This window comes from Acomys russatus, chromosome 22 (assembly GCF_903995435.1).
Source record: "Acomys russatus chromosome 22, mAcoRus1.1, whole genome shotgun sequence".
Classification (NCBI taxonomy): Eukaryota; Metazoa; Chordata; class Mammalia; order Rodentia; family Muridae; genus Acomys; species Acomys russatus.
The window spans coordinates 37,070,342-37,081,130 of NC_067158.1; the positions used below are offsets into that span (position 1 = coordinate 37,070,342).

At 37.6% G+C, this 10,789-nt stretch overlaps 1 pseudogene; it reads left to right on the forward strand.

Annotated features, from left to right (window-relative positions):
- The first annotated feature begins 709 nt into the window (after positions 1-709).
- On the forward strand, positions 710-979 carry LOC127205806 (40S ribosomal protein S21-like; annotated as a pseudogene).
- Positions 980-10,789: the final 9,810 nt, after the last annotated feature.

Below are 10,789 nucleotides of genomic sequence, written 5' to 3' on the forward strand. Positions count from 1 at the left end.
TCATTATACCATTTATTCATTTGTCAACTATTTATCAACATTGTTTATCTATAATGTATATGTGCATTATGTGTGGGTCAGCTGTAAAGAACATCATCAGCATCAAGCCTACCTGAATGGAGTTTATAGACATTGAATAAGTATATTTAGTCATTTAATGCTTATTTGGTGGTAGATATTTAAAAATATAAACTAGGGCATAGTAGGGACTGTGTATACATAGCTAAACTGAGAAGATACTATGTCTCCATTGACAGAACTCACATTTAACAATGGTGGAGGGAGAAGGTGCCTAGCAATGCAAACTAAGACACAAGTTCAGTTAATGCTGAAAGGGAATTCTGGAGAGCAACAAGAGAAAATTATGGCCACTCTAAGAAGCCTGTCTGAGACATTTTGTTTGACTGACAGTTGAGTAATAGTGAGATTATCGAGGCTGAAGCTGAATGGTACCATGGCTCTCGAAGAATGAATGACACACATGTGTAAGACTGTGTGTGGTCCTGCGAGAGGTGCTTATCTAAAAATGAAATGCAGGAGTAGATGGTATTTTGGGGAGGAGGAGTGGCTACAGAGGAAGATGGAATTCAGCACACGAAAGAGCTTCACTTCTTTGAAGCTTGGAAAACCACTGAAAAGTTTAAGTGGAGGATATATATTAGCCGTTGTCAATTACTCAGTTACTCGGCGTTCCGGCTGGATCAGCAGCGAGCAGGCACGGTCTCGACATGCAGAACGACGCTGGCGAGTTCGTGGACCTGTGCGTGCCGCGGAAATGCTCCACGAGCAACCGCATCATTGGTGCCAAGGACCACGCGTCCATCCAGATGAATGTGACCGAGGTTGACAGGGTTACAGGCCGGTTTAATGGCCAGTTTAAAACCTTTGCTATCTGCGGGCCATTTGCTGGATGGGCGAGTCAGGTGATTCCATTCTCCGTCTGGCTAAAGCTGATGGAATTGTCTCCAAGAACTTTTGATGAGAAGAGATCAGGAATACTTGTCATAAATAAAAATGAGGAAGTATCTTTAAAAAATTACTCAGTTACTCTAGATATTAGATGGTGAATGGAATTCCCGGAGAAGATGAGGAGACTATTGTAGAAGGAGGTTATTCTAGGATAAAGCCTGGGTTGCTTGGATCAGATCATAACAATAGGGATGAAGACATAGATACTGTGTTAGATATTTTCAACTCAACACTATAGTGAAAGTAATTATTTCTTTGCACAAATGATACTGTATTTCTTTAAGTCATCTCACAAAATATGAATTATGAAGGAAATAAATATCTTACTGGAGAACAGGGTATTAGAATTCATGTATATAAAACAGCTGAACACATAATCTGATTTTAAGTATGTTGATTTTAAAGAAACTGAGAATTATAATTTTTGTTATATAAACTACATCCTTACTATGATAAATATTTTCTACATTCTTTAATAGTGGAATTTATGCATATTAAATACTTACTGTCTCTCAGTAGTTATTTTATTATAGACACAAACAAAGCAGATAGACTAATAGAGTCAGAAAGATGTCTATATCTTATTCTACAAATATGCTACATTATGTGGCAAAGGGGATTTTGTAGATGTGTTCAAGTTAAAGATCTTGAATGAGAGGATTGTTCTAGATTACCCAGGTAAACCGAGTAGAGTGAAGGGTCTTTATAGTGGCAGGCCGGAGGTCAAAGCTCAGAAATACAGATGTGAAGGTGTGAGCCAAGTTGAGAGCAACATGTTTTAAACATGGAGGGCAGACCATGCACCATGGAATGCAGGTGGTCCTTATCATCAGAGAAGACGAGAATGTGTAGTCTGTCCAAGGACCTCCCCTCCTCCCCCACCAACAAACAGCACCGGCCTGACAACACATAAATTTTTAATCCCCTAAGACTGAAGTTGTCCTTTCCGCCTCCTGAACTTAAAGATAATTCATGCTATTTTAAGCCCCAAAGTTTTTTGGGAATTTATGATGACAGCAATGGGGGATGTATACTTCTTTAAATTGGATGTTGAAGAAGAAGGATGGACAGGAAACTGATGTAGTGGGTTTAAGTGCAAAATGTTTCCATTTTTTAATGAAAAATTTGCACATTTAATAGTGTGAAGTATGGAACATAGGTAACCCACAAGGTAAGGGAAGAGAAATGAGGTGTGTCTTGTCGGCTAGGAACAAGGAAAGTCTTCTAGAGAGAGGCATCTTTCTGTGAATGGAACTTGTCCTGGAGAGAGATTAGGTAGTCACAGGGGACTGAATGAAATAAAGGCATGGCCTTTCTTCTTGGGAAGCAGTATAAATGTTTTTGTTGTTTTAGATTAGGGATGTTAGAAGCATAGGTGTTTAGATGAATCTGTAGGGTTATACATTTATATTTTATAATCTCTTAAGATGAAGCACTTGGTGCAATTAAAATAATTTCCCTTCTTTATACCATTACTTCTTTCCACACTCTAAACATCCACATTAAAAATTCAATAAAGAACCATTTAATCAGGTGAGTGTTAGTTCTGTCTTCCCTGTAGAAATTATCGGAGGAAAAATTTATTGTTTCCTTATACACATTTATGAAAAGAAGAAAATAGAATTTTTTTCTAAAGTACATATTCTGGAGAGAGTATTTAATAAACTTTCATATCTCTAAATAATTGTTTTTACTTGAAATACAAATATCAAAAGCTCTAATGACTTGAACAAAACATAACTACTTATATCACAATCCGACATTTACCTCTGTATCTTAAAGATCCATAGGCTTCAGAAGCAGCCCATAACAGCCACACAGCCTTCTTATACAATATCTCTCAATGGAGGAAGAAAAAGCATGCTAGTATGAGAGGTATACATGATGCAGGTAACTCCAGGGGATGCCAGATCAAGCCTATATAAACAGTGGTCCTGGTAAGTCACCTAAGCTCCCTGAGAAAAATCTAATGCTGCTACATACATATTTCGCTGGTATCCAGAGTCCTAAATGGTTGTCTTGTTCTTCTTCCCCAGCTTTCTATACAGACATCTACAGTAATTGAATCTCTAATTCCCTCCTAAACTATATCTCTATTGAGCACAGTTTTCAAGTTGGGAAGGGCTGTAGGTCTGTTCAGCAGCAAATTAACAGAACAGATGCTTAGGAACACAATGCTGTAGGAGAATTCCCCTGTAGCCAGCCATCAAATCTGTCAACTAACAATGATTGGCTATTCTATTTGGGAGGAGCTATGCATTGGTGGTGATAAGGAGCATTGCAAAATAACTTCAAGACACAGCCTGTGTGCTGATCAGAAACATACAAAAGGGTGAATTTATTTCTGCGATTTTACTGGGAAACCATGATACAGTTATCGTCTCTTCCATAGAATTTGGTTGTGTTCTTAATGAGTGTGATTGCTTTGATGTTTTAAAATAAATGTCTGAAAGAATAAGAAAGGAAAACATCTGAATATAATACAATCTTTAAATTATAACAAAAACAAGATGTTTTAAAGCCTCCATGCACTATGAGATCATAGTAAAAAGCCCATTTAATGACCCCAGGAAAATTTTTACTCTTTTAAGTCACCTATAAATGAACAATGGATTGGAATGACAAACATTTTTTTTTTTTTTTTGAGAAGCTATGTAGAGATAGCCACAGTGTAAGGCAGGAGTGTATTGTTCATTTAAGAGTTTAAAGAAAGCAACACTGAAGTCTCCTCTGCATAGACATAGCCAGACATTTCCATTGCTCTATACAGAGAGTGGATTATGGCCTGTGAAAGGGCACCAAAGGCGTTTCTGCCCCAGTGCAGCCTTTCCTCATTGGCAGTTTATGGGGCTTGCAATGTCAAGATCCATGAATTTCAGGGACTGTGTTTGTCCTTGGATCAGATTTGGAAGCAGCTTTTGATCAGTGAAGTGAAACAATTAATTATAAGAAATAATGCTAGTAAAAGTCCTTACCCACTCAGCTAAAGGAGAAAGGGAGCCAAGGAAATAAAGCTGGTCTCTGGCAGAACCTCATCCTCTTGCTGTCTGGATCCAATCCTGTTTGGCTAAGGCAACAGCTCGCTAAGTTGCCAGTGAAAGTCACAGTTGTTTGGTGTTCTTAGACAGTGGTTGTATCAGGCTCTGGGGGTGGTGGAGGGGCAGCTGGTGGTAGGAGGAGGTCAAAGGATTGAAGGGGAATGCAAAATTTCTCTCTGTTCATCTGCATTTGATTGCTTTGTGCCCTGAAGCACATGATTTAATTATTTTCATCATTGCCTCGGCTTCCTCAGCTACCAATCTCACTGAGGGCAATAAAATTATTCAGCCTTTGCAAAAAATGCAGCCATAATAATTTTTGACTCAGTGAATACTCAAGGCTATAAAACCAGCTTCATGGATGACCACATCCAATTGAAAACACCAACCTAGGGTTTTCTCAACAGTTAAAGTAAAACACAACCTTACAAAAGATGGATGTGCCCTGCTTATGTTTCGCATACCAGGCACTAACTTGCTGCCTGCAATTATCACTTGCCATCTCAAATCCACAGCAGCATCCACTGCAAAGGTTTCTTTTCCCAAAGAAATCTAGCTCCAGAAACCCCAAATCTCTGTGTTAAACATGACGTGGTGAAGTGTATAAGGCAGAAAGAGGTGTAGAGCTAGACGGTAGCCAGATCTAAGTATCTGAGGTCCCAGCAAGAGCAAATCAATAGCAAAAAGCAAAACATAACAACAACAACAACAAAAAAACAACAACCCCAACAACAACGACAGACGAACGCACAGTGAGAAACGCAACAAGTGGGGAGGACAGAACAGCAATTGTGAAAGAAAGAGGGATGAGGGAGGTATTAGGGAAGGACCAAAGGGCCAGGAGTACCTCTGAAAGTAGCATTGTATGAATGCAGCACAAAGTACTGGCAATTTGAGGTTCATCCCTCCGAGCTATGCATGTGTTTTTAATGTATGTATGCATGGGCATAATGCAACTTCCTCTACTTTTATAATTTCCTTTTTAAAAAAAAAATGTTTACAGGATCCAAATCTTGTCTTATAGAATAGTTTTCTTTAGGAAAACACCAACCTACATACAGCATTCAGCATTGCTTATTAAATCTACTTAGTCTATGTGTTTCTTATATACTTGGTCGCTAACTTCCTTCAACTCTTGATGTTGCAAGGACTTAGATGATGTTATTTGGTGCTGCATTGCCTCTATTGGGTGGAAAGGATTATGCTGGAGAGATGGAACTATAAACTGTGTGTGTGGGGGGGTGCGTGCTGGTGAGACGGAGAGGTTCATCTTGAGGATATGTTTAATTAAAATGTGGCATTATTCATAGGCATTACCTTACCCACACAAAAGCGTGTAAAGAAGACACAGGGCGATGACCAGTGGAGATCTATAGAGTATTAGCATCCTTCCCCTGGGACTAGTTGGTTTTGATCAATGTCATGGGCAGAATAGTTTTTCCGTTAAGCAGGCTGAAGATTCATGGTTGACCACTCATTTGTAATAAACTGGTAGCTGAAGGATTATAGGCTCTTCCCAAGTACATATTAACTTTTATGGAAAGTATTTTCATTCCCCCACACTAAGAGAGCTCTAAATAGCAAACACTTTCATGAATTTACTCTTTGAGTTTACAAGGCCTAGCCGGGGAGCTCATCAATCCTTTAGGGCTTTTGGACTGCTGATAGGATGTGCAATAAAGAGGCGGGGCTGGTCCTGCTGTTGAGGAGCAGGACTTTCAATCTTAATTTTTACCACTTACCAGCTATGTGACCTTGAGCAAATGACTTTATTTTACTGATCTACATTGTTCATATCTTATGAAATTAGTAACCATCTCCCAGAGGTGAAGATTAAATGGGGTGAAGCTCACTAAGCATCTCTCGGATGTAGTATCGGGCCATACTAAATGCACTATGACTTTGAGCCTACTCACCAACTTTCCTGAAATACCAAGGACAAGTTCAAATCCTGGCTAGGGGCTGGATGGATGATCTTTAAGTAAGTTCTCCACCATAAGATTCTATTACAGGAAGGTTCCCAAGTATTCAGGGACACAGAGGGGCAGAGCGCACTGTCTCTGCCTGCTCTCCTGCAAATCATAGCATGGCAGGGAGCTCAAGTTGTTTGACCTCTTAGGGCTTGACATTTCTCAAGTGCTAATGGGATGCTCCCATTTATGTGATAATGATGAAGAATGATTGTTGACATTTTAAAGCAAAGGGCACTATATGTTCATAAGCAATTAATCAATGTGTTTTTGTCACATACGAATGGTTTCCAAGTGCAAAGGAAAATATAATTTATAGTTTATATTCTAAGGCATCCTGTTCAAATTCTGATTCTTCCATTTAGCTAATAACTTAATCTCTTCCATTTTGTTTCTTTTATTAAATATAGTGAAGGTGATGCTTTTAACTCATTGGATCTTATGAAGAGCAAATGGAGTAAGCACATATAATGTACCTCGTTGTGGATTCTGTCAGTGAAAACAACTATAATATTAAAGGAATGGAGTAACAAAACAGGAACAGTTAATTAACTAATAGTAGGCATTAGAGATTATTTAAATTCTTTTTAGTAATGTTTAATATTTTAGTAATGTATATAACTAGAAGTACTCAGTATATCACAGTTTTAATTTCTTTTCTATCTTCTCCATTGCAATAATATATTACTAGTTTTAAGTAAATAGCTCATCAGCAAATATTTCTGTCCTGGTTTGTTTTCCTTTGCTAAGATAAAACACCATGACCAAATCAACTTGGGGGAAGTAAGGAGCTTATTTGGCTTACATTTCAATGTTATAGAATATTATTGATGAAAATCAGGGCAGCAACTAAAGCAGATACCATAAAAACCATGAGGTTTACTGGCTTGTGTTTGTAGCTTGCTCAATTTATTTTCTTATACAACCAAGGATCATCTTCCCAGTAGTGGCATTACCACAGTGAGCTGGACCCTCACACATCAATCATTCACCAAAAAAATGCCACCTATATGTGCGCAAAGGTCAATCTGATGGATGCAATTCCCCAATTGAAGTTACTTCTTCCCAGGTGACTTGAGTTTGTGTCAAGTTGATCTAAACTAGCACAACACGGTGTGCATGTGTGTATATGTGTGAATTCATGTGTGTGTGCATAAGTGTGTGTGTGTGTGCATGTTTGTTATCTATTTCACTTAGCAAGTTTATTAATTTAGTAGGTACTTTATTCTATACTTCTTTGAATACAATCCAGAGAATGATTTATAATAGGTACACTTTCTGTTTAAAATCTTTTGCTAAGTAAAAATGAAAGAATAAATATATATATGGAGATAGGTGGCACAAGCCTTTAATCCCAGCACTCGGGAGGCAGAGGCAGGTGGATCACTGTGAGTTCAAGGGCAGCCTGGTCTACAAAGTGAGTCCAGGACAGCCAAAGCTAATACAGAGAAACCCTGTCTTGAAAAACCAAAAAAAAAAAAAATATTTTGCTAAGTAAAAATGAAAGAATAAATATATATGGAGATAGGATGCGCGCACACACACACACACACACACACAAGAGAGAGAGACAGACAGACAGAGAGAGAGAGAGAGAGAGAGAGAGAGAGAGAGAGAGAGAGAGAGAGAGAGAGAGAGAGAGACAGACTAGGTAATAACATGTTATAAATTTGGGCAGGCAAAGAATCCATCAGAGAGAAATGGAGGACCCAGTTGAGATAACATCATTAAGTAGGAGGCTTCTACATATCTAGAAGAAACTAACTGGGGAATCTCACTGAAGCAGCCAGTTGGATTTCTCCTGAAGAATCCCAGGTAGAGCAGAAAAGTACCTCAAGTGAGGAGGCTTCCAAGTGAAAGAATAAATAGCAGCAGACAGAGAACATCATCAAATTAGCTGAAGAAGCCAAGTAATATAGTTAGATGGAGTCTCTGATTGAGGGTCAGAGTCTTGTCCTTTCTCCCAGCAAGTGAAGTCCCACGTCTGAACATCCAGCTTCCTGTTCCCACTGCAGCATGTGGACATAGTGGGCTAAGCAGTTGTGATGTCTATTGGCAATGACTTACCTTCTAGCTGTTTTCAAGTGTACACTGTTTTCACTCTCAAGCTATTTTACTCTTCCCTCTCCTGTTTACAGAGGCATAGTTACAACCAGCTCTCAGACAAGGGTTTTTGAAGGCCATGAGATAATCATTCCACAGTCTGAGATAAGAGAGCCCTCTTTGCTCCTAGAATCCACTTCCAACAAGCTTAAACAACACATGAAAAATTTCCAATATAATGTACATTACACATCGTAAGGCATCTTTTCCAAACTATATTAAGTAGAATGTTGTGTCCTTGGAAGCAAATAGTGACTATGTATATATATACATACACAGATATACATAAACATATACATATATGTATACATATATATATACACATACATACATACAAGAAGGAAAATATACAATGTCTGGTAATAAGTAGACTCTATACAGTAGTTATAGTTTCTTAGTTATTTCTGCAAACTCATTTTGAAAATCAATCCACCAAGAAGTTATTTCAGGTGGGTGTAGTGGCAGATGTCTGTAATTCCAGCTAGCAAGAGGCTGGGGCAGGAAGATCACAGCAGTTTTGAGCCTGGCCAAATAATAAGTTCAAAGCTAGCTGGGCTTCATAGCAAGATCCTATCTTCAAAAAAAAAAAAAAAAAAAAAAATCAAAGCAACCTAAGGATAGAATCTATTGCCTCACTTGTTGAATTTGGTGCTAGGTATTGGTCTTAAAAGTTATTTTGGTTAATAAAGACAGAAAGACGATGTCATCTGGATGAAGGGAAAAATTTGAAGCATTCCAGTTCTAAATCACAGTTGAAGAATTGTGTTAAACAAGTTTATTCGTCTTTGGCTTTATCCAAAATAAGAAACCATAATTGTCCATGCCTGCCAAATGCTGTCATTATCAAGGATATGGCACGTCTTTTGGCTCGTCAAAGTACATTTCTGACTCAGAAACTTAGGAGATGTCATAGGACCATGTTTTACTTTTGGAGTTAGAGCACTTCCCTTTCTCCAGTTGGGCCTCATGTCTATGTACCCCTCAGTGAACTTGACATTACTAGTTTTGTTGAAGAGTACCTCTAGGGTGCTGTCACTTTGCTGTGATTACATTTTTCCGGAGCTTTTTAGGATTCAATTAGCCTTGCCCCATCACACATAGTTCATGTTATAAGTGATCAATGGATTTACACAGTGCCCCAGCAGTTTCCTGTGGTTATGGCACTGTCTGATCAGGGATACACTTAGCTTCAGCACAAATGAACATCTCATATATTTTCAGAATAGATGAAAAGTCCTTATTTCCCTCTGCTTTGTAGAGTCCAGCGCTCCCTTACAGCAGAGCCATGCATAGGGGAAATTTAAGAGGATCACTGTCCTTCAGGGAGCTGTGGCCTTTAGCAACGTGTTTTTAAGGAATCCAGACATAGAAGAGCTGGGAGGTTGGATGTAACAAATAGTCACTGCATGCTGCTATGCTGGTTCCACTGCAGAGGGATCATTAGATATAATTCCTTCCAGTATACTGAGGAAATCACTACTGGGCCAACTGGAACCAAGTTTGTCTTTTTCCATACCCTACCTTTACTGAGATTGATTGATTTGTTGTTGAAGAATGCAGATCCATTTTATGATTAAAAAAAGAAGTCAGGAATTAGAAAATAACTACAAAATTCAGTACAAAATAATGAAGTGTATCATGATTCATACATGCTGTTAAACTGTTATTTCCTCCAAATATATTTTTTTATTTTGTACACAAATAATACAATACAATATGAATACATGTTCCATATTTTCATTTATTCAAGGTCTATAAATGCATCCTTATATGCTATTATGCTATCATTGCTTTTCTAATATATTAATGCTCTTTGGGGGTGTTTTCCTGGCTTCCTGTCTTTCAACATTATAAATGATCTCTCAGTTACCTAATTCTCTGCCTATTTATGTATAGATTATTTCTATGCATCTTGTATCCTCCCAGGAGCCTATGGCCACCTCTACACTTTTGTATTTGCTCCATCTGTGTTTGTTTATTTATTTATTTTTGTCTAGGCTGTAGAATTGTCATGACTGGCTCCAAACTTAAGAGAAATATATAGTTATTTTTATGTATGTTTATCATAGTCTTAAAAGCTCAATAATTCTAATAAGTTTAAGATTGAAATAACATTTAGAGTTTTAAATAAAAATAAGCCCATTTCCTTTATAAAACAAAAGTTCAAAAGATTTTGTTGTTTTTTAATAATTATTACATTATATGTTAACAATATATTTGGTTACTCTGTCTTAACTTATAAAGAATAGATATATTTCTATCTTTCTAGTATGGAATAAAAATGTGTATCTTAAAAATTTTTATTTATAGGTGTGTGCCTGTGTGTCATTTATGTAAGGGTGGGTACCCACAGAGGCCAGAGAGAGTTCAAGTATCCTGGAGTTCAAGTTACTGGTAGATATAAGACCTACCCACTCTGGCCAATGGGTGAGAACCAAATTTAGATTTCTTTGGAAAAGGAAAAATGCTCTCAACCACATTACCCAAAATTTAACTCCAGTTCCGCAAAATGTAGTTGTTAATTTTTCTGTTTCTTTTCATCATTCCAAAACCAATTATCATCTATCATTTACTTACCATAATTATACAAAATATTGGTTATATCAATATTCACTACTTATTTACTATGTGGGTGCATGGACACATATGTGCCCTGGGCTGTATCTAAAGCTCAGTGGAAAATTTGGAAAAATCAGTTCTTTCCTTCTG